At 43.5% G+C, this 28,000-nt stretch overlaps 2 protein-coding genes across 6 annotated transcripts in view; both read left to right on the plus strand.

Annotated features, from left to right (window-relative positions):
• Positions 1–19,047, plus strand: part of LOC309356816 (F-box and leucine-rich repeat protein 13-like) — a 243,429-nt gene extending 224,382 nt beyond the window's left edge. Inside the window, exon 2 of the transcript XR_014162896.1 lies at positions 19,027–19,047. The gene's annotated coding sequence lies outside the window, so the exon portion shown is untranslated. The remainder of the gene's footprint in view (positions 1–19,026) is intronic.
• Positions 1–28,000, plus strand: part of AKAP13 (A-kinase anchoring protein 13) — a 247,688-nt gene that overhangs the window by 2,584 nt on the left and 217,104 nt on the right. The window lies entirely within an intron of this gene.

Consider the following 28,000-nt stretch of genomic DNA (forward strand, 5'->3'; position numbering starts at 1 on the left):
AGTTGCCTTATTAAATGTGTACAGCATAAAGTTTTTTGGGAAAACGTCTTGAGCAGAAAGCACATGCATCCCATGTAGTGGATGAATAGCTGGCGGAAAGGTTTAATAGGAAATTACTGAATACTGTGCAGTACATTCCATTGGTCTGCTATGAGCTTCTTCATTCAGCATTCGTTCTGTTTTGTTTGCTCAAAGCTCACATGGTGCTTGGATTATGTCCAGTCTTTATTGAGCATTTGTTCTGATTTGTTTATGGGCTGTATGACAATGAGCATATATACTGATACTTCTGTTCATAAGTTCTCTGTTGAGCGTGTATTTGTTCATTCACCCCACATGTTAAATGCCTTTTCTCCATCACTTTCCGAACCACAAAAAGTTTGGTGTTTAAAAGTGGATTTGTTGTGCTGGGGCAACAGTATAGCTACAATCCACTTTATTTGTGCAAATGTACGTTGACAGTCTGTGTCTAAATCTCTCCCTCAAAATATTGACAATCTGGAGACGCTGAGAGTACGCCTTGATGGAATACTGAAATTATTTACAGTACATTCAAGGGTTTTTCTGTAATAACAATAATGTTTTATGTGCTCTGTTTTCTTCCTACCTTCTCTACCGGTTATTGACATGCACACATATATACTATAATTCCGGACATGTCCAAAGTCCAATTTACAGCTATTTTGGGTACTTTCCTTTCACATCTGCTAGATTTTCTTTTATCTTCCTAAAGCTTTTGTGTGTTTGTCAGTGAATCCATGTTTTTATTTGTATAAACAGAAGTTTGCTTTGATTATTAAAACAAAAAAAATCGCACATTATTTTTATTTTTATTATTACTTGAGTCTGGAGCCGCCCTGCCTATGAGGTGGAATGAGGTGGCTGCCTCAGGCGGCACTTTCCCAGGAGGCAGCATCCAGTTCCACCACCCAGCTTTGCTGCCAGTCTCCCCAGCATCTTGGGGCAGAGAGGGACTGGGTGGCAAAGTTCTGCAGAACTCCTCCCCTCCTGCTGATTTGAGAAGAGGGCAGGTGTTCCGCCACCCAGCTTTGCTGCAGGGTGGGATGGGGGAGATCTTTCCCTCTTGTCCGGCCTTGCGGTGGGGCTTTGCATTCTGAGTCAGCCAGAATTGGCCTGGGTGGTGGCTCTCCAGTGCCTGATCTCTAGTTTAGCTTCTTGAAGCTGTTTTGCAGACTTAACTATGTGAAGTTGAAGGAATGGGTGGGGCGCTTCTAGTAGTTCATGTTGTTGTCCTAATGTGCGTGGGAGATTTTAATCTTCCAGCATAATTGGTGCATGTTTTCCCCCCAGTCTGTGCAAAGTGGATGTATGTATGTATGTTTAGTTACCCTTTATTAAAAAGGAACGCTCCCCCCTCCCCGGTGAAGAGCTTGGGTTAGAGGTGTATGAAATGTGCCTCTAAAATCTCAGCTTCAATTCTAGGTTTTCTGCTTCCGGTCTACAAAGTGAGCTCCGTGAAGAAGGCTGTGTACACACTATATCTTTATAGCACATTTGAAGCACATTCTTCCTCAAAGAATTTGGGTTACTGTAGTTGAGGGTTTTGAGCTAGTTGAGATTCCTGCATTGCAAGGGGGGGGTGGGCTCGATGACGCTTGAGTCCCTTCTGACTCTATTGTTACTGAGAATTGAAACTATGAAGGCAAGAACTAGTCCAGAATTCTTTGAGGGAAGGAATGTGTTTTGAAGGTATAATGGGTTTACAGTCAAAGACTTTGGCCTGGTTTGCCAGAGGTGGGGAACCTTTTTCATCCCTGGGGCTGGATTCCCTTCTGGCCGGCCACAGGGTGGGTGGGGGCCAGAGGCATAACTGAACATGAATTTTACCTTTGTACAGTATGTTAGTTTTGTGTACCCGTCTCTATCCTCCATTGATGCAAGCAATGCATCAGAAAGGACACTTCATTGGGAGCAACAATTCAGAGGTCTTGCCTCGTTGTCCAAAGGTGGGTTTGTGGTTTGTTCCCTTCCATAAAAATCACAAGCTGCAGCCAAGTTTGGTTTTTGGCTTGCCACTTACTGTTCATTGTGTGTGGGGATCAAACCATGAATCTCGAGGAGACATGCGGGATTACTAAGAGCATTTGTTACCTCTCTCCTCAGCCGAAAAGGCTCTCAGAGTGTGGCTTGCTCACAGTCAATTAAAACATGGTTGTCCCAGCCACAGGCTTACATACAATCTTAAAAAACAACACCACCGTGGCACACAAGGTGAAAGGGAAGGAAGGGGAAAATCAAACTTGGACACCAATTTCTAATCGGTTATAATGACCAGCTGACACAGCTCAAGGGTGGGCGGTGACGGTTGGAGCTGGCCTTTTCTGATGGAGTGAGAGCCCTGCTTCCCATCTCTCCCACTAAGCCTGTCTGATGAAATGGCTGCTCCCAGATGACAGGGGAAGGAGAGCAGTTGCTCCCAGTGTGTGGTGGCGAGGAGCCAGTTTTTGAGCCACATGCACCAGCAGGCTGCCCATTTGCTTAAAGCACAACTGTGGCTTATTTAATGTGACTTCCAATACAGCCATTTTGATGCAGTAGTAGGACTTGGGGGTGGGTATATGACTTACAAAGCACTCCACCAGAGCCAAGTAAAAACCCTTCCTTGTTTTTTTTTAAGTGCTAGTGCCATTTTTTTATTTTTTATTTTTAAAAAGCTTATGTGTCATTCCCATTCATTTCAGTATGGGAAGTGGTGGATAACGTCCTGTGAGTCAACGTTTGTCTCCCTCTCTGTGACTCCAAACAGCGACCCAAAATCTGCCACTTGAGACGGACACATCATCTTGATGCCTTGAGGCAGAACCGCCTCAGTTTCCATGAATTAGTGTTGAGAGAATTTCTTTTTTTATTTTTCTGCTTTCTCCACCCTGACGAAGGCATTTATGGACCCCTGTACATAATGAATCACATTATTGATATGCTATTGTGATCCTTGTGGTCCCTGCAGATGATTGGTATTAGATGCTACGGAGGAAAGTAGAATGACTGCATGTTGCTCCACTCCTGGTCATTAATACAGTATTTCATTCCTTTTCGAATATTCCAGATGATAATTTTGAGAGGAGGCGAACTACTGGGAAAACAAATTAAAAAATTAATTTAATTTAAATATTTCTGCCTTGTCCTGTATTGCTAGACCATGGGATGGGTTCATAAAAGCAGCACATGTTAATATAACTTGAGGTCAAAACTGAACCTGTCAGCAATAAAATAAGTCCAAAGGCAAATCATAATATTAACTGTATCATTGGCCTATCTGAAATACCTCCATAAACAACCAGGGGTTTGATGCAAAAAAGGAAGCCACTATGTTCATGTCAGGCCTCCTCTTTTTCCCTAGAGTAGGATATAAATGCCACCCCCTTTTTATCGCCACAACAATTCTATGAGGTAGGTTCGACTGATTTCTCACAATGTAACATGTTGATCTTCAGGGATTATAGAGATTTGAACTAGGCCGCATCCTCACAATGCATACGCCATACGCTTCTTAGCATGGTTTGAGCCAATCCCTCTTCCCAGGGAACCCTGGAAATTGTAACTCTGTGAGGGGATTAGGGGGTTCCTAACAATTCCCAGCCAACAAAGTACAGCTCCCAGGATTCTTTGAGGGAAGTCATGACTGTTTAAGTGGTATAACAGTGCTTTAAATGTATGATGCAGATGTGATACCAGCCTGAGTCCAATGTCTTCTCCACTACAGGTGCATTTTTCAGACATTGGGAGTCTTGCATTCATTTTCCTGGTTGTAACGCTAGCGCTTCTTTCCTTTTACACTACATTGCCTGTTGTTTTAAGGAACTCTGGCTTTTGATACATATAATGCTATGTTGCGCTAAATTTCATTCACACCAATGGTGTGTCATTGGACATGGACTTTATAGGTGTGCATGTTTCTGTTCCCTCATGAAAACTGTGGGAAAACAACTGTACGCCAGAATACCACCCCAAATTTCATCACATTATATCATCCATGAAAACCATGGGAAAGTTAAAGCGTAGAAAACTCCTGTGATTTTCCAGGTTAGGAAGTTGCAATTGACATTTTCCTGGAAGCAATTAACATGGAGATCAGCATTAAACTTCCCTTATATGTTACTCAATTTCCAGAAGTCGGTGTTGCATTGAGCGAAATCTGAAATAAAACATTAAAATCTATGGATATGGAAACGTTTGGGGATATGGAATAAAGTTGTGTTTGGATGCAGCCTCCATTATGCATTAGGATGGCTCTAGGAAGGATGTCAACAAGATTCGGCACCTCTTTATCTAGAAGAAAAAGCCCTGCTTCCCTCAGAGGACACCAGGCTTGTATTCCACCAGTTACCCCCCAGCTGTCCTTGCATTCTCCTCCCAACCCTGGTCTCCAAGGCCAAAAGCTGCAGCTAGGGCTTGGTATCTTAGCAACAGCCCTGCTCTTGAGTTTCTTTGGGCCAGGTGGCTGCAGCTGTCCCAAGCCTGGAACAGCTACTTCCTGTTACGCACTCTAGTTTTGCAGCGAAGTATTGACAGCGGAATTTTAAACATCGGGGTTTTGGCCAGAAGCAAACATTAAAAGGCACAAGGAGATAGGGTAATAATATATTAAGGATGGAATAACAAAGAAAGTGAATAACGCAACAATAACAAAAATAATAGTGGGGAAAGAAGATCGCACGCGGGTGAAGGGAAGTACTGGGCTGTGGGGGAGGGAGGTGAAGGGATTAATCGAAATTAAAGATTGGTATAGGATTTAAGAGATTTAAATTTTTATAAAGATTCTATGAAGAAAGCAGAAAGAAATATCAAGTAAAGGTATCGGAGAGGAGATCAGCGTAAATGAAAACATGAGACTTATGGTTTTGTTACATATGATTTTATTTTGGAGTTGTCTGCTTATTTTGGAGTTGTTTGTTGAAAAGAATGTATATTATGTGAATGAAATAATAAAGGATTTGAAAGGGGGGGGAAACATGGGATCTGTGGTGCTCTGAGCATCAAAAGGTACTCTGAGATTGCTTTTGTGGCGTCACCACACGTCCGCTCATTTATTGTGGCACTTATCTGAAGTCATTTTACTGTGGTTTCCTGGTAGCCTCCTTACAATCGTTTTCTAGCCCTTGGCATCTTAAATGTGAATCTGGGAGGTGGTTGTTTTTTAAAACATTGCCCATGTGAGGATCCCATGCTTGGGGTTGTTGGCACCTGTGTGTCAAAATGTTAGCAGGTGGCATTGCATATTTATGGATCCCTGATGTGCTGATCTTGAATGTGCAAGGTTTTTCCTAATTAACATTCCCAAGTGTTAAGAGAGAATAGATCTCAAGCCATGTTGCTCAGCTCTACTATGATAGCAAGTTGCCTGGCAATATGATTCAGGATTTTAAAAAGCACCTGGCTCCTATCAGTTAATAGCTATGGTGGAACTATGTGTGATCAGAAACACTGCCTACCACATAAGAGTTAATAATTTAGTGTGGCAGTGCTCACACTTTGAAATTCCCTGCCTATTTACACAAGGCAGGCACCTTCACTGTATTATTTTGAGCACCTAAAAACCATTTTTGTTTAAGGCTATGTTGACACGTGTTTTTAACCTGGCTTTTAGATTATCGTCAGTTTTAATTATTTTTTGAATGTTCTAAATACTTGTTTTTAACTGTGTTCTGTTGAGAATTCCATTCTATTCTTTTTTTTTGTAAACTGCTTTGAGGCTTTTAAAAAACGATAAATGTTACAAAATATGTAAATTGCAAAGTGTTCCATTCTCAGAGTTGTTAAAGCAATTAGAGCTGACTTCAGGCTTGTGGGATCTACTTAGTTTGCTACTAGAAGCTCAAGATCTGCCAACCGCGGTCAGGTGCCAAAGCCCTCTAGAGACATTTCTTTAAAGCAGGGTTGGAGGAACCCCAAGTCCAGGGGCCAAATGTGGCCCTCCAGACTTTTCTGTTTGACCCTTCGGACCCTCCCCATCTCACAGCCCCCCCCAGCTTTAACCTCACTTGGGTGTGTGCTCTACACATGAACAGACGTTTGTGTGAAATACAGCTTGTATCTGTGTTCAGTGCGACATGTGAACAAGCCTACAACCTTTCTTTTGGAGATCTGACGGGGGTATTTGGGTTGGAACTCAGCAGCAGATTATAGTCTTCCAGGTCACTGATCACCTACGCTGAAAAACGAGAAAGCGGCACTCAATTAGCAACGGCTGTATCTTTCTCTCCTTCCTTACTTGATTTTATTTTGAAAAAGTGGCTGTAACCTTTGTCTTTTGGGTTACCGTTGGTTGTTCTAAATTCTTCTGTAGTTATATTTTCAGTCTCGGAGCAAAAGTTTTTAAAAAGAAGGAAGATAGTAGATAACCGGAAAAACGTGTAACCTGGCTCAGAGTCACAGATTATATTCAGGTGAAACAGTGCCAAGTATGGAACCTGATCTGCGTCCAGAACACTTAATAAATTGGTGGGGGGTAGAGTGTGAAAAATGGAGCAGGTTCAACTTTGGGCTTGATTTTCCCTCTTGCCAACTCTCCTTGTGCTTTAATTGGGCACTGCTTAGCCCAAAAACTCCTTCATGGATCATTGCCTTGTTGTGGCGAAGGGGCTTGAGTACTTTGGCCACCTCATGAGAAGAGAAGACTCCCTGGAAAAGACCCTGATGTTGGGAAAGATTGAGGGCACAAGGAGAAGGGGATGACAGAGGACGAGATGATTGGACCGTTTTCTTGAAACTAGCAACATGAGTTTGACCAACCTGGGGGTGGCAGTGGAAGACAGGAGTGTCTGGCGTGCTCTGGTCCATGGGGTCACGAAGAGTTGGACACGACTAAACAACTAAACAACAAGCCCAGAAAAGGAAAGGCAAAACCATTTTGCAAAAGCAGATACCAGTTCCCACCCTTTGCCAGCCTGTGTTTTGAAAACGGTTATAAAGCTGTTTTAGCCTGATAACTTCAGCACTCTTAAGCACTTTTATCCAGTGGAGAAGGAACATGGGTGTAGCAGCTCTGCTGGGGTATGTAGGTTTCAGTTCCGACTTCCCAAGATCGGGTGAATTATTCAAGCCTGTTTTGTGATAAAAGTGAACCTTCTGTATTGGGGAACATTTTGTGTCCATGGAAAACTCTGATCTTCCAGGCTTCTTTACTGCGATAGATGCAAAAGTCTCCCTGTTGCAAAAGTTGAGTTTCATCAGATGAGGGGCAGGGAGGAGTGGTGCAGCCTCGGGGCTAGTAGACATTTGCTTCTGTTGCTTGTCTGTGTGCATGTTCCTTCAGGGACATCATCCGCCCTTTATTGTTGTCATCTGCGTACTCAGATGTTAGTCACGTTATAGCTCGATGCACTTCAACTGTTCTGCATCCAAAACTGAACATCAGGCCAATGTGGGGACTTTAGTGTCCTGAAATAAATCTATCCCACTTAGTCATTCAGGGAGGTTCAATCTGCTTCCAGGGTCAAGTTTTTAAAATAGCATAATACAGGTATGGGGGACCTGTGCCCCCCAGATGTTGTTAGACTGTAACTTCCATTGTCCCAACAACATCTGGATGGTCCACAGGTTCTCCACCTCTGTCTTAAAATATTTGTTTAAAAAAACTAGTCGCTTTACTAAGTGAATATCTTTTCTTAGCTGTGTTCCTCATATGGAGTTAATCTTTAAGCTGCTTTAGAAAGCCATAAACATCACCTTGGTGTTCCTTTAGTTTGTGATAAGAACTGTACTGGCTGTATTTCAGCAGATGTGGTTTCTGAGTAGTGAAAATAGGGAGCACAGTATTCCCACTTAAAATATATGCCCCTTTGCATCCTTAAAGAAAAACCTCTATGTGATTCTTTTTAGTGATGACAGAATTCAAGCAAGTATCTTCCACTTAATTATATTACAACACACAATTTCTTAAGATGTTTCCAAACAGAAGTCTACCCTGTTTGTAATAGGCGCTTAATCCAAGTGTGTGATAAAAACTGAGGTGGGCATTCCAGGTTCTGTGTTGGGCCAGGTTGAACTGCAACTTTGATAAACTATGCAACTTTGTTTGTTTTACATAACATGTACTCTGCAATGTATTTTTTTTTGTTCGCCAACAGGAACTGTGGAGGGTGCGGGGCTCTAACTTTCCAGCCATTTGAAATCATCACCAATTCCTTTTCTGTTGACATTCCTATGTACTTTCAAGCCACGTTCACAAGGTCTTGGAACTTGAATGTTCTAATGAAAGGTTAATTCATCAAGAACCACGAATCTCTGGGCGAGGGTTCAAATCCCTACTTGGCAATGACTTAGTGGACCACTCAGTGTAATCTACTTGACAGGCTCCTTGAGAGTATAAAATGGTTTATTTTGGAACAAAGTCCACACTATCTGGTAGCGGTTCTCCAGGGTTGCAGATGGGGGTCTCTCCCACACCCAGAGATTCTGAGGATTGAACCTGTGGCTTCTGTATGCAAAATAGATGTTCTGCCCCAGAGCTGCAGCTCTTTGGAGAGCAGAACCATTTACAGTGGTACCTCGGGTTAAGAACTTAATTCATCCCGGAGGTCCATTCTTAACCTGAAATTGTTCTTAACCTGAAGCACCACTTTAGCTAATGGGGCCTCCCGCTGCCGCAGCGCCGCTAGAGCACAATTTCTGTTCTCATCCTGAAGCAAAATTCTAAACTGAGGTACTATTTCTGGGTTAGCGGAGTCTGTAACCTGAAGTGTATGTAACCTGAAGCATATGTAACCCAAGGTACTACTGTATATCACCTTGAGCTCCTTAGAGGCAAGGTGAGATATAAATGTAAATTTGTATCCAATGACAGCAGTCACGAAATTAAAAGACGCCTGCTCCTTGGGAGAAAGGCGATGGTAAACCTAGATAGCATCTTAAAAAGCAAAGACATCACCTTGCCAACAAAGGTCCGTATAGTTAACGCCATGGTTTTCCCAGTAGTGATGTATGGAAGTGAGAGCTGGACCATAAAGAAGGCTGATCGCTGAAGAATTGATGCTTTTGAATTATGGTCTGGAGGAGACTCTTGAGAGTCCCATGGACTGCAAGAAGATCAAACCTATCCATTCTTAAGGAAAACAGCCCTGAGTGCTCACTGGAAGGACAGATCATGAAGCTGAGGTTCCAATACTTTGGCCACCTCATGAGAAGAGAAGACTCCCTGGAAAAGACCCTGATGTTGGGAAAGATGGAGGGCACAAGGAGAAGGGGACGACAGAGGACGAGATGGTTGGACAGTGTTCTCGAAGCTACAAACATGAGTCTGACCAAACTGCGGGAGGCAGTGGAAGACAGAAGTGCCTGGCGTGCTCTGGTCCATGGGGTCACGAAGAGTTGGACACGACTAAACGACTAAACAACAACAAAGTACTTGTTCAAAGGTGCCATGGACAACTTAATCACACCCTCATGTTGCCATCTCTGTTCATGAATCTGCATCTTTTCTCCTTTTCGGCTACTAAACTTCCTTTCCTAAAATTGATCTGGTTGTTTCTTCATTCCCTGAATAGTTTCTTCGTGGTGGTGGTGTTGATGTTGACTAATGTGCAGTGTGCACTCCCCTTTTGTGCCCTTTCTAAGCCTTTTGGGGGTAACTGCTTAGCAACCGTCCTCGCTTGGTTAATGTTTTTACAGGCTTTTTCTGTGCAGACGTGGGATCTGCTTCAGTGACTGGAGGTTTGTAATGTTCATCAAGGTCGACGGCCCAAAGCAGTTTAAATCCATGCCTGGATTTAATTCCTTGTTCTCATTTCAAGAGGCCTTTCCTAATAATTAGTGGGCACGGTAATCTTCCATTCTAGTTGTTAATTTGCACAGGTTGATAGGACCACGAACTCTTAAAAGCCCTTGACTTTTCATTTGAGTTCCCATAATAGTGTCTTCCGTTACTCTGGTTTGATGCTAAAGACCAAAGGCCGGGGATGATTGAAGTGGCAGGATATCTTCACGGGGGCAGTTTTTCAAAAGTGGGTTGGTTAGGAAGCCTATTGACACATGCCTTCTTAAGATGTGACTGCTCTTTCCACCCTGCATACTTATGGGACCAGATACCTTTCTCTGTAGGTTTGCATTTCAAAGTTGCTCACGTGCTGCATCCTGCATGTAGCTACATGACTTCTCTCCGAGGTGGCCCAACATGTAATGCACCTGTAAGCATCTTTCAAACCTGTTGTTTGTGTGCACACACTTTTTTTTTGTAATGCAATCTGAACTTCAAAAAGAAAAGAAATGCTTGTGGCAAAATGGTTGTTTTTTGGCCCTGCGCTAGTGATGCACCTTCTCTTCCAGAACACTAGACCTTACATAATGGCAGTAAAATGGAATTATGCTGTGTCAAGCTATTATCAGAATTGTTGATCATGTGGCTTAGAAGAAGAAGAAGAAGAAGGAAGAAGAAGAGGAAGAGGAGGAGGAGTTTGGATTTGATATCCCACCTTTCGCTGCCTTTAAGGAGTCTCAAAGCAGCTAACATTCTCCTTTCCCTTCCTCCCCCACAACAAACACTCTGTGAGGTGAGTGGGGCTGAGAGACTTCAAAGAAGTCTGACTGGCCCAAGGTCACCCAGCAGCTGCATGTGGAGGAGCGGAGACGCGAACCCGGTTCCCCAGATTACGAGACTACCACTCTTAACCACTACACCACACTGGCTTGTAGGCTAAAAGGTTCTTGTTCATGTGCCAATACTGTTCTCATTTGACCCTTTTCTTGCTATCTGTGTTCTTCAGCTGTGAGTGCGAGAAATGACCTGTAGACTTGTGACATCTGAGAATCTAATCAGTTAGATCAGCAGTTCTCAAACATTGCTCTCACAGACCACTTGAGCATTGCTGTGGGTTTCTGTGGGCTACTTAATCAGCTTCCTTTGTTCTATAAATTACAGTGCACAACTCAGACTTTAGTAACTGGTATAGGCTTGCTTTTCTAACATGAAAGATGGGCCTGTTTTTGTGAGCAAAGTTATGTGAAGCTGGGTGGAAGACAAAAGTCTGAGAACCCAGAGCTGGGGAACCTTTTTCAGCCAAGGAGCTACATTCCTACATTGGCAACCTTTGGTGGCTGCATAACAGTACAGTGCTACCTCAGGTTAAGTACTTAATTTGTTCCAGAGGTCCGTACTTAACCTGAAACTGTTCTTAACCTGAAGCACCACTTTAGTTAATGGGGCCTCCTGCTGCCGCTGTGCCACCGGAGCATGGTTTCTGTTCTCATTCTGAAGCAAAGTTCTTAACCTGAAGCACTATTTGTGGGTTAGCGGAGTCTGTAACCTGAAGTGTATGTAACCTGAAGCGTATGTCACCTGAGGTACCACTGTAGTGGGTGTCACTAGGTGAGGCCATCATGCCCGTTATAACCTGAGCTGTAGGTTTGCAGAGGTTTGGTTGCTGTTTCCCAGGATGTTGGCACGTGATTTCCCCCGAAGAATCATGGGAAACATGATTTGTTAAATATGCCTGGAATTTGAAGCTCTGCGGGGGAGAAACCACAATTCCAGGATCCTTTGAGAGGACTCATGTGCTTTAAATGGTGTGATAGATGTGCTTAGAATGTATGGTGTGTGCATCTGCAGATGTACCATTTTAGTCTGATTCTGCTAGGACAGAAGGTAACTTAGAACCTTTCCACGAGGCTGGTTGGTTGAGCATTCATCCTGATTTCATTACAGGGAGATTAGACAAAGTTGGCTGGTTTAATGAGCTTGGATTTGTTAGTGGGGAGGCTAGGCGGCTGTGTCAAAAGAAGTGTTATCTCATACTTTTCTCAGTGCTTTCCCCTGTCGCTTTCCTTATCGCTTTCCTTGAGCAAAAGCCTCCCAATCGGCGTACAGACTGAATTTTTTGCTATGCGATTGAGTCGCATCCAAAAAACAGCGACAGCCTGGAGTTGCCCTTAGATAACATTCAGGACTTATTTAGCACCGTATCAGCCATGGTGGAAAACAAAATAATTGAAATGTCAGATGATACTAATCGAGCAAAATAAAAGCAATGTCTGCTGCATCGCCTCAAAATTATGGCAACCCGCTAGAGTGATTTCAATTACTGCTTCTTTTTCTTTTTCTGACTTGCATTAACTGCAGTAAAACAACAACAGAAGGCAATGTTCTGAGATCTTGGGGGTGTTTTTTGGGGGAAGGCTGTAACTCGGTGGCAGAGCATCTGCTTTTCACACAGGAGGTTCCAGTTTCAATCCCTGGCATCTCCAGGTAGGGCTGGGAATGTTCCCTTGCCTGGAGCCTAGAAGCAATTCTACCAGCAAACATGGGCAAGGCAACTTCCTGTGTCCAATAAGCAGCATGTAATGTAAAGTGGGGATACAGAGTTGTTGGTGTTGTCCTCCGTCTGTCTCGGGAGACAATGGATTATCTTCTGGAATTCTGCTCTGTGGATATGGAAGGACAGTTAATGGTTGCATCATACGGCAACTTCTCTAAGGATACCTAAAATGCAGTGTTAGAAACTCACATATATACGCTAGGTGCCAAAATGGCTCTTTAAACCAAGGTTACAGTCACTAAAATGGAACGTTTAGTTGTCACTTTAGGGCAAGACGGCTCTAAAGTCTTGTTTTTCAAATGATGGACTGACTGTGATTATCAGTTAAACACCTGGCTAGTTCAGGTGGCAACCTTGAGTTAGGTCAAGAACTTTGAGAACTTAAAGAAGAAAAGCCACTTACTTGATCCACAGAGAGTCCACATAGATACTGGCCTATTCCGACCTCTTTTTCTTAACGGTGACTGCTCCTGCTGAGGCTGCACAGGAAAAGCATTTGGGTTCCAGAAATTCATTCCATTTGTACAGATAAAATATAACGGATAGAATTCTACAGGATGGGGTATTAGGGTGTGAAAACAGTCCAGATCCAGTGATCCCCAGGCATGCACCTCCAGATGGTGGCGATGTCAGGTGTCTACCTGGCACCCAGGCATCTTCACTTGGTTGCAAGTGGTCGAAAGCCAGGTTGCAAAATGTGCCAGGCGCCTGGCTAATTTCGAACACTGTTAAAATGTGACCAAACCTTGCATTTCTCTGCTTGAAGAGCCTTTCAGAAGAATGATCTCCACGTGAGAAGTCCAGTTTGTAGGATGTTCAGTATTCTTCAGCAATGCTGGTTTCAGGGGGCTGAGGCTTAGCTTAGTGAGATGCCCATGGCTCTTCAAGCACTGATCACAGGCATGGCTTCCCCAAAGAGTCCTAGGGATGGTAGTTTACCCATAGAGCTACAATTCCAAACACCCTTCACAAACTACAATTCCCAGGATTCTTTGCAGGTAGTGAAGTTCTTTAAATGTATGGTGTGGATATGACCATAGGGCAGTAGTCTTCAATCTTTTCTGATACAGGACCCATCTTTGACCCAAACATACATTTGGAGAACGGCTAAGAGCCCCCCCATGCTTATCTTAATAAGCTGATTTTAAATCAAATTTTCACAATTAGCCTTCTTTCTTGGGGATTTTTAAATCACCCAGACATGAAGCTCTTGTAACCATTCAGGAAGAGCCAAGTGGGTATTGCTATTAATATGATTGCTATTATTAGGCCTTTTGTAAATGTTCCCTCAAAGTATCAGATTTGCGTCAAAAACCAGCTCAACTTGTTATCTTACTGCCTTAACGTACGCATTTTGTAAGAACCTCTGCCTGTCTCTCTGAAGGCCAGACTTGGGAGGGAGGATTCATAATTAAAGACCTGGGCGAAAGCAAACCTTGGGTGGTTGCTACGTAAACCTGAGGACCTGAATCTAGAAAATGAAGCTAATGTTCCTGGCGGTCGAGTTGTCAAGGAGTCTTCATTGAAAACAAACAAACCCTCTTTGCTTATCTGTCTGCAAGAACTGAATAGACCCCGGCTATGCTTTGTGGTTGGATTCCTCTGACTCATGAGAGCCCAAAGTGTTTTGAGCCTGGTGGCGGTTCTTGACGTCCACAAGATTGTGCCCGCAGGTCACTTCCAGCTGGCTCTCTGTTAATTATTACTACTGTGCTTCCAGATTCCCATTGCACAGCCAGGCACCTCCATTTGCAGCGACTATAACAATCACAAATTTCCTTTCTGATGGTGGCTTCTTAGGCAACATTCAGCTGAGCTCTGTGAAGGATCTCCAGACTTTCAGGAGATTTGTCTTCCCAGCTGGGGAGTTATTGTATAGCTGTCAACTTTTCCCTTTTCTTGCGAGGAATCCTATTTGGAATAAGGTAATTTCCCTTAAAAAAAAGGAAAACATTGACAGCTATGGGAGGCAAGGACTTGAAATCTGGTACGTTTACCTTGCATAGCTCTTTCAGTCTTGTCTCCTAGTTCATTCTTGCAACTCCCGTGACATGAAATCAATAGCTGTCTGACTTTTTTTCAACCATCCCTAATGTTTGTAGGTATATGCAAGTGTTAACCAAGTATCACAGTGCCTCCTTCCCCCCCCCCCTGTTAAAATCTAAATAATGGAAGGGATGCGCATGCTATCGTGCTGTCTTCTCTGAAAGAATTTACTACAAGTATTCTCATAGAAGAGATTTTCAAGTAAAGCTTTTGAATAGGACATTTAAACCATATAAAATGCAGTCTGTCGAATTTCTGATATTTCCATTCAACTACTTTTGGCTATCTGAAATACTTTTTATTTATTTATTTACAACATGTAAATTTAATGTTATGTTTCTGTTTTAGCATGTGAGTGGCTTGCAATTCTGATAGACAGGTCTCAATCTATTTTAGGTAAGTGGAATAATAATAATAATAATAATAATAATAATAATAATAATAATTTATTATTTGTACCCCGCCCATCTGGCTGGGTTTCCCCAGCCACTCTGGGCGGCTTCCATAGAAACCAAAAATACACTAAAATATCACAGATAAAAACTTCCCTGAACAGGGCTGCCTTAAGATGTCTTCTGAATGTCAGGTAGTTATTTATCGCTTTGACATCTGGTGGGAGGGCGTTCCACATGGCGGGCGCCACTACCGAGAAGGCCCTCTGCCTGGTTCCCTGTAGCTTTGCTTCTCGCAGCGAGGGAACCACCAGAAGGCCCTCAGAGCTGGACCTCAGCATCCAGGCAGAACGATGGGGGTGGAGACGCTCCTTCAGGTATACTGGGCCGAGGCCATTTAGGGCTTTAAAGGTCAACACCAGCACTTTGAATTGTGCTCGGAAACGTACTGGGAGCCAATGTAGGTCTTTCAAGACCGGTGTTATGTGGTCTCGGCGGCCGCCCCCAGTCACCAGTCTAGCTGCCACATTCTGGATTAGTTGTAGTTTCCGAGTCACCTTCAAAGGTAGCCCCACGTAGAGCGCATTGCAGTAGTCCAAGTGGGAGATAACTATAGCATGCACCACTCTGGCGAGACAGTCCGTGGGCAGGCAGGGTCTCAGCCTGCGTACCAAGTGGAGCTGGTAGACAGCTGCCCTGGATACAGAACTGACCTGCGCCTCCATGGACAGCTGTGAGTCCAAAATGACTCCCAGGCTGCGCACCTGGTCCTTCAGGGGCACAGTTACCCTATTCAGGACCAGGGAGTCCTCCACACCAGCCCGCCCCCTGTCCCCCAAAAACAGTACTTCTGTCTTGTCAGGATTCAACTTCAATCCATTAGCCGCCATCCATCCTCCAACCGCCTCCAGGCACTCACACAGGACCTTCACCGCCTTCACTGGTTCTGATTTGAAAGAGAGGTAGAGTAGGTATCATCTGCATATTGATGGACACCCAGTCCAACCCCCCTGATAATCTCTCCCAGCGGCTTCATATAGATAAAAAGCATGGGGATGGAACCCTGAGGCACCCCACAAGTGAGGGCCCAGGGGTCTGAACACTCATCCCCCACCAGTACTTTCTGAACACGGCCCAGGAGGAAGGAGCGGAACCACTGTATGACAGTGCCCCCAGCTCCCAGCCCCTCTCTAGACGGTCCAGAAGGACTTCCAGATCAGAATTCCCTGTGAAACCAATATCACTGCTTGTTTAGAAATGTAAGTTCTATAGAACTGAAATCTGAAGAATAGCACCTTTCTCTAAAAGGCGGTTACCAGGGACAGATTTGATACCTAGACATCCGAACTGCCCTAAGTAAATATTTATGCACTTTTTAAAAAGTATCTTGCCTTTCTAGAATGACATGGGTTTTATCCTTCTGAAACTGTTCTGAAACAATTTCTGAAACATTTTTTATCGTTCTGAAACTGCTCAATAAATAATAATAAAACTTATTTTATAATGGATGATTGTATCTTTCTAGAGTAGCTCATTTCCCTCTCTGAACAATCCACCCTCTCTTCCGTATGCTGCAAATGGCTGCGATTCGGTTTCTCATTATGACAAAGCGTCTGCAAGGAGTTAGATGGAGCGGACCATTTTTTTACTGTTTCCTGCTCTGGATTAGAGACTTTTGGCAGGATGAGGGGGACTCTGGGAGTCTGCACATTGCTACTGCTTAGTCATCCATTGCGCTGGTTTATTAAACCTCACTTGGGAAGAGTTTTGCCTTTCTCTGCTAGCTGCCTTATACTTTTTTGGATCCTTTCTTCCCGGAAGTGAAAGCTTTACCCACCCATTGATGAATAATGAATTGAAAACCTGCCTAGTTTCACTGTAATCTCTGTTTACAGCCTTTGGTGCCTTCACAGAAAGGAAGAGTCTAATCACAGGAGGATTGTGGTAAGCAGACACACCTGTTTGAATGCTGTGGCTGCTGTCTTTTAGTATCTGTTTTTTTAAAAGATGCTGGCTGTTGAATAAGTCAGTTGCGTTATCTGGCGTTAGTTTACTGTTCACAGTTGGAAATACTCTTGTGTCAGAAAGCTGGTGGAATAAGCTCTTCAGTCACTTGTTCAAAGAAACAATTTTGGGGGGCTATGAAGCCTCATGTTTTAAGTAGGACATGGAATGCCAGGGGGGGAAACAGCCTATTAGTTAGGTCTGAGTGTATAGCACTACCTTCCTGAAAACAAATCGTTTTTTAAAAAACAAAAATTGCTGGTCATTGTGATATGCTTGAAAATGTATGGGCTAAAATCATGAAAGTCAGAAGGTGGCTGAATAAAATTTTCAGGGATTGAGGGATGGGGTCTAGGGTTCTTCCCCGTGAGTAGCCCTATTGAGTACAAATGTGCAAACTGGCAAAAAAAAAGAATAGATCGTGCTTTCAAGCTACAAGTGTTTAAGCAACCTTAAACTTCCTTTCCTTCTCCCACCAAGTGGACACTTGAAGTATCTTCTTCTTCTTCTTTGGTGATCATTCATAGCCAAGTAAGATTGTTTTCCATAAACACGATTTTTAACAGTGAGTCTGTAAGTGACTGTGGAGGCCAATTCTGGAGCCACACATCTTTCCACAGTGGGGACATTGGTTTCTGGGTGGGAGTTGATCACGGTGTTGATTTGCCAAGTGTGCCTTCCTCTTAGCACGTTTCTCCCTTGCTTTTTTTTTTTATATAATATTTTATTGAGTTTTTTTCATACAAATGCATATTTAACAAACAAAATAAGTTTCATAACATCCTTTCGTTCTATTGTGGACTCCCTCACGTCTCCCGCTTCCACTTTCATCATTACAAACAAATTTTTCCAAGCAAATTATCATCTTGTTTATGATCTTAAATCCAATATTTAGGTTAAACTCAAATATAAAATTGTAATTTAATGGTAGACAGTTATTTCTACTCTGACTTCCTTGTTAAGATTCAACCAAATTACAATACTTTTGTAAATAAATCTTGAATTTCTTCCAGTCTTCTTCAACCCTCTCCTCTCCCAGGTCACGGATTCTGCCTGTCATCTCAGCTAATTGCATATAGTCCATCAGCTGCATCTGCCATTCTTCCAGTGTGGGTAGATCTTGGGTTTTCCAGTTCTTAGCAATAAGTATCCTTGCCGCCGTTGTAGCATACATAAAAAATGTTCTGTCCTTCTTTAACACGTTCTGGCCGACCATGCCCAGAAGGAAGGCCTCTGGTTTCTTGGTGAAGGTATACTTAAACACCTTTTTTAACTCATTATATATCATTTCCCAGAAGGCCTTCACTCTAGGACAGGTCCACCAGAGGTGAAAGAAAGCACGTTTCTCCCTTGCATCCTGAGTTTGAGTGTCTTCAAAGCCCGTGACACCTTTTGTAAAGGCTGTTCTCCCATTGGAGCGCTTGCAGGCAAGTGTTTCCCAGTTGTTTATACTATATTTTTTAAGATTTGCCTTGAGACAGTCTTTGAACCTCTGCTAGTTGGACAGGAACAAGGTGCACAGAGCAAATGAGATGATTTATATCTTCCTTACATGGTACCATCAGCCTACATGCCCATGTTCAAGAATAACAGAAGTAAAATGGGTAGTTTGCTGCCCCCAGAAACTTGGTGATCCACATTTAAACAGTGTGAGGAGGTGGTAACAGGTGGAAGACTGTAAGAGGAAGAAACTTGAATGACCAGGGATGTGTGTGGGCAACGGAAGCAGGCTTTCTCAATTATAAACCTGAAAGGGATTGGTGTAGGTTTCTGGGCTCATACCAGTTTTATGATATGACATGGTCAAGTGAAGACAAGCAGCAAAACATGCCACCAGTCACTTTAGTCGGGGCTGGAGCCAAATTTAAGGAGGGTACTATGGAAAGTGGTAAATCGGGCACCAGATGCTAAATCCAAGTTGTATGTGCTGTGTGTATATGTGTGAGAGATTTTTATCCACCCTGTCTTCAGTTCAACTAAACAGATCCTGGCAGAATGATTAGAGGTTGAGAAATGCAAATCTATAGTCGGGTAGTGAAGTCTATTTGCCCGAAACATTTGGCAATGTTCTTAACTCAAAGCAGCTGTCTATTTCCTCCTTAGCTTTTTTCATATTTGCTCAACAATTGTCTCAGGCAGTGGTATCTGTATTTGGAAAGGATCTTGTTATGAAGTTGGTCTGAGTTTGGTAAACGTTTGGGAATCCTATTCCTTACACTTGAGTTTCTTGGAGAGGAGGGATTATAAATGAAACCAACAATTCCACAAAGCACCAGGTTAAACATGGTCAAACAATGAATTATCTTAATAAATAGAATAACACTAAAAAAAAAAAAAAAAGCTGCCGGCCTGCAACCCAAAATCCTAAGAAGCAAGACATAGCAGTAGGATTATTATTATTATTTTAAAAAATTGCAGGTAGCTATTGCTCCATTAGAAAAAATAGAGTAGTGATTGCTTAGTGGCAAATTCAGAAGTGCAGTGTCCCTTAATGATAGCCACAGATTATACAACCGTCTGAGATTACACAGTAATCTTTTAATTACACAATGGTAATAATTTGGGATGCATTGGAATAATCTGTGCAGATCTTCATGTGTTGCCCATCAGCAAGGGGTGCCAACAATAGGGGGCTCTGGGTGTCTGAGCACCCACATTTTTTTGTTGTGGGTGCTCAGCATCCACACTGCAGGGCCCCCGATGCAATCTCCGAGGTCTCTCAAGGCCTTGGACAGCATCTCCAGACCCCGGAACCTGATTTCTGGTGGCACCTTTTACAGAGCTGGACCAATGTTCTACCTAGCTCAGTACTGTCTACACCAGCGGCAGAGATAAAGAAGGGACATAGTGCAATGCTCATTCAATTCAGAGTATCTCCAAGTAGGAGATGGATCAAGGGTTTGCTTTGGTGCACAGCAGCTTCCTATATTCCTTTGAGTATTGTTGATAAGAGACAGAGGAGGAGAATGGTAGAGCTAAGCCTGAAAGAGGTGAGCTGGGCACAAGCCTCTTTTTACTTGCAATGCCTTGTTCTTCCACCAAATAGTTCAGAGGGGCTTGTGCTTTTATATCAAGGCTATTGCTCATCCAGCTTCAGGAGTAGAACTCGATTGTGGTTTTTTAAAACCACTTTCTGAGCCGTGTGTTTGCTCTCTTAAAGCACGTATCGCAAGGAAGGAAGTGGTGGGGAGTCTGTCATGGGCAGAGGTGACAGAAGTTAGTGGAGATGTGCAAAAAAGTTTGCATGTTGACTTTTTTTTGGTCTCTGAAGTTCTTGTACTTTCTCTGCCCCTCTTTATTGATTAAATAAAATTTAATAGTCTCTGAAAAGATAAATGAATAAACATAGCATTGAGTTTATAGTGTCATTTTACGTAAAACAGTAATGGTCAATGTTTGCTCTCCACATACATGTTAGCAAATTTCTCCCACCCAATTTTGCAAACATGTCTTGCACTTTCTGAAAGACCCCATTCTAAGATGATGGGCATTTGCTCATCCATTAACATCTATCACAGCTGAGTGTTGTCACTTAATCTTTTTTGACGTGTTTCAATTCATATGTGTGTTCATGTGCTTAGGAACACAGTCAAGGCCGGATTTAGGTTTGATGAGGCCCTAAACTACTGAAGGTAATAGGGCCCTTTCTATGTCCAGCTGTCTTTTGTTGACAACAAATTGTCACTTTTGTGTGTGTTGATTATATGGTAATTTATGGACCTAATGGGTATCTAAAGCCATTTGCACATGTTGCCATACAACCAGTCCAAGCTGAATGTGGGCACCCTATATATAGAAATGAGCAAACCAGTGATATTTTAGGGATCAGGCTACTTACATCATAGGAGCCTACACAACACAAAACACTGTTGCTGTATGTAGGTTTTATTTCATTTTTTTATCTTATATTTTGGAAATGTACATCCTGTTTCTTTTCCTTTAATTTTTTGGGGGCCCCCAAGAGAGTGGGACCCTAAGCTATAGCTTGTTTAGCTTATCCGTAAATCTAGCACTGAACACAGGGGGCTGCTTTCTGTTGAGTCGGACATTAAACCATGTAGCTAAGTGCTGTCTGCAAGGAGTGGCGGAAGCTCGGCAGGCAGAAATCTTTCCAAGCCCTGCCTGACGATGCTGTGAGGACTGGACTTGGACCGTTTTATTTTTTTGCATTTATATCCTGTACATGTGGTTTCCAGGCTGTCATTTATCTGGCCATTGACTGGCTCCCGACCTGCTTAGCTTCACCAAGGTGATGGCCCTCCTGAGACTTTTCCGTTGATCTGTGACCTTTCAGAGCTGCATTTTTATCTGTCTTAATCCCTCCTCCCCGAAATGCATATATACAGAAGTGTGTCGTGGTCCAGGATTGGGTGAGAGCGGAGGTGGCTGAAGACCCATTACTATTTGTTCAGCAGAGTCCCTGTCTCCAGGGTCCTAGACCAATTTGCACGGTTGTAGGTGCAATGCTGGGAGCATACCACCTAATGGGGCAAGGCACTGTAAAATAATCATCACAGTTCAGACTATTTATTTGCATGAATCCATGATGGCAGATTTAACTTATTTATAATGGACTTTTGACACATAATATTGCAATCGTATAAAGCTAGGGTTTATTTAACTGTAGACTGAGGAACAATCTGTAAATATTTTAAATTGAACCTCTCACCACTCATCAATTAGGGCAGTTTGCATGATAATATGGTGTATAGAATTCCTGCACAGCAAACTATTACAATATATTTACCAGTATAGTATTTAAGACCCTTAAAATATAGTACAGTCATACCTTGGGTTACAGACGCTTCAGGTTGTGCGTTTTCGGGTTGTGCACCGCGCTGAACCCGGAAGTACTGGAACGGGTTACCTCCGGGTTTTGGCGCTCGCGCATGCGCAGATGTACTAAATTGCGCTTTGCGCATGCGCAGAAACGGTGCTGCGGGTTGCAAACGTGCCTCCCACACGGATCACGTTCACAACCTGAGCGTCCACTGTATTATATAGTATTTAAGACCCTTCCTTTCCCAAAGCCATCCCCAAAAGTAGGCATTGCAGTACTTTTTGGAAGGCCATGAGGAAGGTTCTCATCTTGATCTAGAGCAGGGGTCGGCAATTTCTTTTAGCCACAGGCTGGTCCACTATCCCTCAGACTTTGTGGGGGGTTGGAGAAGCGGCACTGGGGAGGGGGGGAGCTGGAAGAAGAGGCGAGTGGGGCAAGTAGTCCTCAGCCCCAGCCCCACTCACTGCGCTTACCTTCCCAGGGGCTGCCCTTGTGGGTAGGCAGAGGGAGCTCATCCGCTCTGCTCTCTGGCCCACAGGAGCACCAGAGCGGCGGTGGTGGAGGGAAGATGAGCGGCGCGAAAGGTCTGGCTCCAGAGAGGGACTGCTTAAAATGGCGCTCAGCCAGCTCAGCCCAGCTCAGCCTAGCCCCCTTCCTCCTCTAGGCAGGGCTGGGAGAAGCCAAGAGGAGGGAGGGAGGGAGGAGGTGCCGCTGGGGTGTGTGTGAGGGGGGGGGAATGGAATGGTGCAGGGGGAAAAATGGTGCAGCCCGAACAAGCAGAATCCCCATGCCGATCCACAGACAGTCTGTGGGCCAGATCCTGAAGGTGATTGGGCCTGATCCGGCCCCTGGGCCTTAGTTTGCCAACCCCTGACCTAGAGAATTGCTGTATTTTTCTGTGTATGACTAGGTTTTCCCCCTTAAAAATAATGTCAGAAATTAGGGGGCGTGTTATACATGGGGGAGTCTTATAGACGGGAAAAAATACGGTAATTCTAGAGGATTGAAGCCAATTGCTGAAAAGACCCTCTTCCAACTGTTGAACTAAGTAAATTAGGGTATATATGTAACTTAAGGCTAGGCACTAGTCTTCTGTCTATTGTTTGCTGTCCATGAATTGGCTGGTTTTTCCACAATAGAAATTAATTTTATTTAGAAAGACGTATGGAGTGAAAAACAGCTGCTCTACCTATTCTGGGCAACGCCGACTCAAGATCTGAACATTTGAAGACCCGCCAGCTTGAGCACTCTCAACTTCACCCGTCATTATCAGTTCTGGCCTTTTAAATTAAAAAATGCATAAGCGCAATTGCTAAGCCAATAAGGGAAGTGCTTTCCCACATGATGGCTCGGAACGGAGGAGTTCTGCTGGTGCCAGTATTATTGAGGCTCTATTGTTGGCTCTGACAAGTCATCAAAGGAAACGGAATTCCCATATCAACTTGTTATTAATGCTGGAAGTGTTTACAAGCTCAGTTCAGGTTTACTTAGCAGCCAAGAGAGGTGTGACTATTGATAAAAACTCGGAAGTTGGAGATTATAGCCCCAATTTGGACACAATGCTTGGTGTCCGCTGAATGTCTTTTTTCTTCTTCATGCTCTCTCTCTCTCCCTCTCTCCCTCCACCAATGTTCTTGTTAGGTATATAAATACAGAAATGTTGTATGGTGCCGAATTCTCTGTGTGTAACTGTTTTTCCAGGCATCCATCGACTTAGAATTGCTCATTAGATTGGCAGATAAGATGGCACAAGCAACTAGTTTGCAACTTTCCTTACTAATTTTCTTTAGTTTCTCCTCAATTTTGGATACATGTTTTAAGTCATTGCGGCGCATTCAAAGCATGGTTGGTGTGTATGTAAATAATCTTTGTCCTTCAAGAACTATCCTGCTGGTCACCTCACAGTGGAATCACTATTTGAACAGGGATAACTTGTCTAATCTATGCTCTCATAGATCAGATCACTACAACGTAGTCTTCCTTTGAAAACTGTCCATAAACATCAGTTAGCGCAGAAATTATTTGTTAAATTTATACCCTTCCCTTCCTCCAGAAGGAGCCTAAGATGGCAGATGCAATGCTGTTAAAGCATTAAAGTTAAAATGAACTAGCAAGTTTAAAACATCTGACAGCAATACTCTCTCGGCAATAGTTTCAAAGGTGCCTAGAACAGAAACATTCAGCCTTCAAATGCCCAGGCAGACAGGAATGTTTTTAAACACCACCTGAAAGTTATAGGGGGGGGGGTCAGACACATCTTACCAGGAAAGGCACTCCACAAGCACGGAGCCACAACAGAGAAGGCCCTGTTGTGGGTCTGTGTCAACCAGATAACGCTGAGTGACAATTCATATACAATAATCCTGCAACTTTCACGCATTTAACCTTTAAAACTTTACAGCTCATGACCCCCCCCCATTATCTTTTTCAACGTGTCTTCCAATATGAACCTACACAGACCCTTTGATTTTTATCTGAAGCTTTCCTTTGAGAGATTCAGAGGGTAGCAACAAGGGAAGAGGCTTCCTTTTGGTTCCGAGTTAAAAGCTTTCCTCAGCCTTTGATGACAGTGCTTGCCTGTTCTTAGTTTCTGGTTCTGCCGCTGGAGTTTTGTAGATTTTCTTAACAAATTGCATGTTGTTGTTGTTGTTGTTGCTGTTGCTGTTGTTGTTGTTGTTGTTGTTGTTGTTGTTGTTGTTGTTGTTGTTATTAACCTTACCACCATCCATTCTTATGCTCCTAAAAATTGTAGTATGTCACTCGGAGACCTTTTGTATGTCACCAATAACAAACAAGTTCAAGAAATAACAATAATGTGGGATCTTCTCTGGAATAGCTTTCCTGTCAGATTTGCCTCCATGGAAAAGTTACATGGATAATTGGTTCAGACCTGCTAAAGATTAAGTCATCCTGTAATTGCCTAATGTGGTGACAGATTGGCGCAGCATCTCTGAATCAGTAACTGGGGGGATGGGGAAGGAAACAGCCTGAGCACACCTAAAGCTGCCTTAATCTGAGTCAGAACATTAGTTCATCTATCCCAGTATTGTCAATTTTGAATAGCAGTCGTTCTCCACTGTCAGGTGAAAGTCTTTCAGATCCTTTAAGTGGAGATAACCAAGTGTTGAACCTGGAGATTGACTGTGTACAGAGTACAGTGGTACCTCTGGATGCGAACGGGATCCATTCCGGAGCCCTGTTCGCATCCTGAAGCGAGCGCAACCTGCGTCCGCACGTCATAGCTGTCAACTTACAGATTTGAAAATAAGGGACCAGCAGCCTTGAAAATAAGGGACCAGCAGCCAAAATAAGGGACTTGCAGCCTCACCTGTTCCAGACACTCCAGTCTTCCTGTCCTCCTGCAGTCTGGTCAAACTCATGCTGGTAGCTTCGAGAACACTGCCCAACCAACTTTGTAACCAGAGGTTCAACTGAATAGAATCTGAATCACATGCACCACAAGGCCTATGCAGCCTCAACTTAAGATGGCTTCCCGGCCTGGCTTTGCACTGCAAAGTTTGCAGCAGAACGTGCAACAAAATGGCGTCCAGCATTCAAAAACCCCCTCAGCTTGCATTAACTAGTCACACACAAGGCATGCAAGCTCCACCCCCCCAGTCGTTCTTGGACTTCTTATTGGGTGAGCAACACAGCCAAGCAACACAGTTGGAGCCTCCCTGGCCGGCAGGGAGGGAGGGAGAGGAGCTGCTTCCTTTGAAATTTAAGGGACATCATTTAAGGGACATTTAAGGGACATCCATCCATAAGGGACAGCAGCGGGACATGGCTGTGGAATAAGGGACTGTCCCTTCAAATAAGGGACACTTGACAGCTATGCCGCACGTCTGCGTGTGCGCAAGTCACGATTTGCTGCTTCTGCACATGCACGTGATGTCATTTTGAGCATCTGCACATGCGTGAGCAGTGAAACCCATAAGTAACGCACAACCTGAAAATGCTTAACCCGAAGCTACTTCAACCCGATGTATGACTGTATATGCTCTTTCACTGGCCTATGGGGTATATTTTGAACTGCTGAGAACAAATGGATCCGTCTTAACTATGCTTCTTGAATAATTATTTGTCTTTATATCCTGCCAGCCTTTGGTCCTGGAATCAAAAACTGTGTACAGTGGTACCTCAGGTTAAGTACTTAATTCGTTCCGGAGGTTTGTTCTTAACCTGAAGCACCACTTTAGCTAATGGGGCCTCCTGCTGCCGCTGCGCTGCCGGAGCACGATTTCTGTTCTCATCCTGAAGCAAAGTTCTTAACCTGAAGCACTATTTTCTGGGTTAGCGGAGTCTGTAACCTGAAGCGTATGTAACCTGAAGCGTATGTAACCCGAGGTACCACTGCACATGTTTCAAGGCACTCTTCTATCCAGGCACTGATCTGCTTAGCTTGAACAAGGTGGTAGCTTCACGTGGCTCTGGAACATACCCTGGGAACGATACTCAATTTAATTAAGGATTGGCACACCAAAGGCTGTGACTTGATAGAACCAACTCCCTTGCAAAGTCTGCAGGATGAGTAGACTCCATCCTGGAAAAAACATTGCAACACTTCTATGTTCTAGCAAACGCCCAGTGGGTGTGTTTTTGGATCAAACTAAAAACACACATGGAGAAGCTGTACGCTTTGCTGGGGCTGACTTGCACCCAGTTTCCAAACACTATTGTCTAGAGTGTATATGCATTTGAGGACCATTGTGTTTGTAGTGGATAAGTCTGGACTAAGACTGGGGCCACCTAGGTTCAAATTTCTTCTTGGTCATAAAGCTTGTTTGGCTGGTTTGGGGCTGATTGCCTTCTCCCAGCTTCAGTCTCTCAGGGTTGAGAAATTAGTGGTTAATTTGCAAGCCACTTAGAGGAAGAGCAGAATACTAATGTGATAGATAAATAATACAAGCAAGCCCGTTTTTTTTCCTGGAGTAGCTCAACCCAGGAAGGAGAACATACCCTTTTCACCTTTTACCTATTCTGATTATTTGGATTAGTTTGATGTCTTTCCCCGACTTCTGGAGGAGTGGTGACAGTACAGGAACTAATGTGTTCCTTGGCCTTTTCTGCAATCCTGTGGCCTCCACTCTTAGAACTTTCATCTGCTGTGGAGATTGGTCTCATTCCCAAGGCTGTTTTGTTCTGGAGTGCATTGTACCGGATTAAACGCATCCTTGCCAGCATTGTTGTTCGGTTCAAAGTCAATTCTGATCTTATGTGGCAAGTGCAGTTTGGATCTTCATTTGGAAAGTACTGATTTTATCTTGGGTCCTTGCCCTTACGGGAAGAAGATGCTCTCGGGGCTCTATATATTCTGTGCTAAAAGACTAATCTGTATTAAGACTATCTGTACTAAGATATCCCGAATTATGTGATGCTTAAAAATCATGCAAGTTAAAGGAATCTGGTGGGTGTTTTGCAAATTTCATTCAGCTTTTGCTAGTCAGAAAAGGGGTGAGAAGAAGCTACGTATATTGGACATTTGAAAGCCAGACTGTCGACCACTGGGAATTTTATTCTGAATTTCACAGCAGACATTGCCGATGTTCTTGCTCGCTTGAGGGGTAGAATGTTGTGGTTCCTTCCTTTAAAAAGAAATAAAAGAAATTTGACACGTTCTCTGCTGAATTCTTTGTTCATTATCACATTGTGCAATCTATTCTGCTGGATTGCAGTGCACAGACTGTTTCCTGAGAAGACAATTTCGCATTGAATCTTCGTTTCTGTCATCTTGTAGGCTGTGTAATAAATGGCCCTTACTGGGGTTTTTTGTGTGTGATATTTTCTTTCGCAGGCGATCATTAGGTGTGTGGTGGCTGTAATATTTTGCTAATGCATGTGGTGTTTAGGTGAAGTGGATGTCACGAATGGAGCTGAATTATAGCCTATTAATCCCCCTTAATGTGCTGCAAGATCAAGCCTTTCCTCTAATGAAAAAAAACCAACAATCTCTACTCCTTCCACCTCCAAAAGCCTTTTACTGGTTTTATACTTCCCACCTGAAGGTTGCAGAGTTCTCTATATTCTTCACATCCCGTTTCACTTCTGAGTTGTTGTAGATTATGGCAATGTTAGCGGCATGCGTGTGTTTGTGTAGGTTTTTTTTTTTTTTTTAAAGTCACACTGCACTGAGTTAAAACACAAACAATCCATCTGGTTGTACTCTGCTCTGGAAAGGAAGAGCTTGTTCAGAGTCCTTACTCGAAATTGAGTTTCCAGATGCTGTAAAGCTTCCTATTCCCTTCCACATAATCAAGTACTTTACCAGGCATGCTAGTGGTGAACTCTGTTCCATCTGCACTCACCCTGCTTGACCAATGTCCGTTCTTTTCACTACCCTGTAAGTCCATTCCCACATGCATTTGAATTTGTATTTTTTATGCAATTATTTTATTTGTCACAGAATTGTAGAGTTGGAAAGGGAGCCCCAAGGGCCATCTAGTCCAGCCCCCTGCAATGCGTGCATGGCTCTCCCCCTCATTCAGTCGTCACAGCAACCCTGTTAAGTA

The sequence above is a fragment of the Podarcis melisellensis genome (genome assembly GCF_964234715.1).
Source record: "Podarcis melisellensis genome assembly, chromosome: 14".
Taxonomy (NCBI): domain Eukaryota; kingdom Metazoa; phylum Chordata; class Lepidosauria; order Squamata; family Lacertidae; genus Podarcis; species Podarcis melisellensis.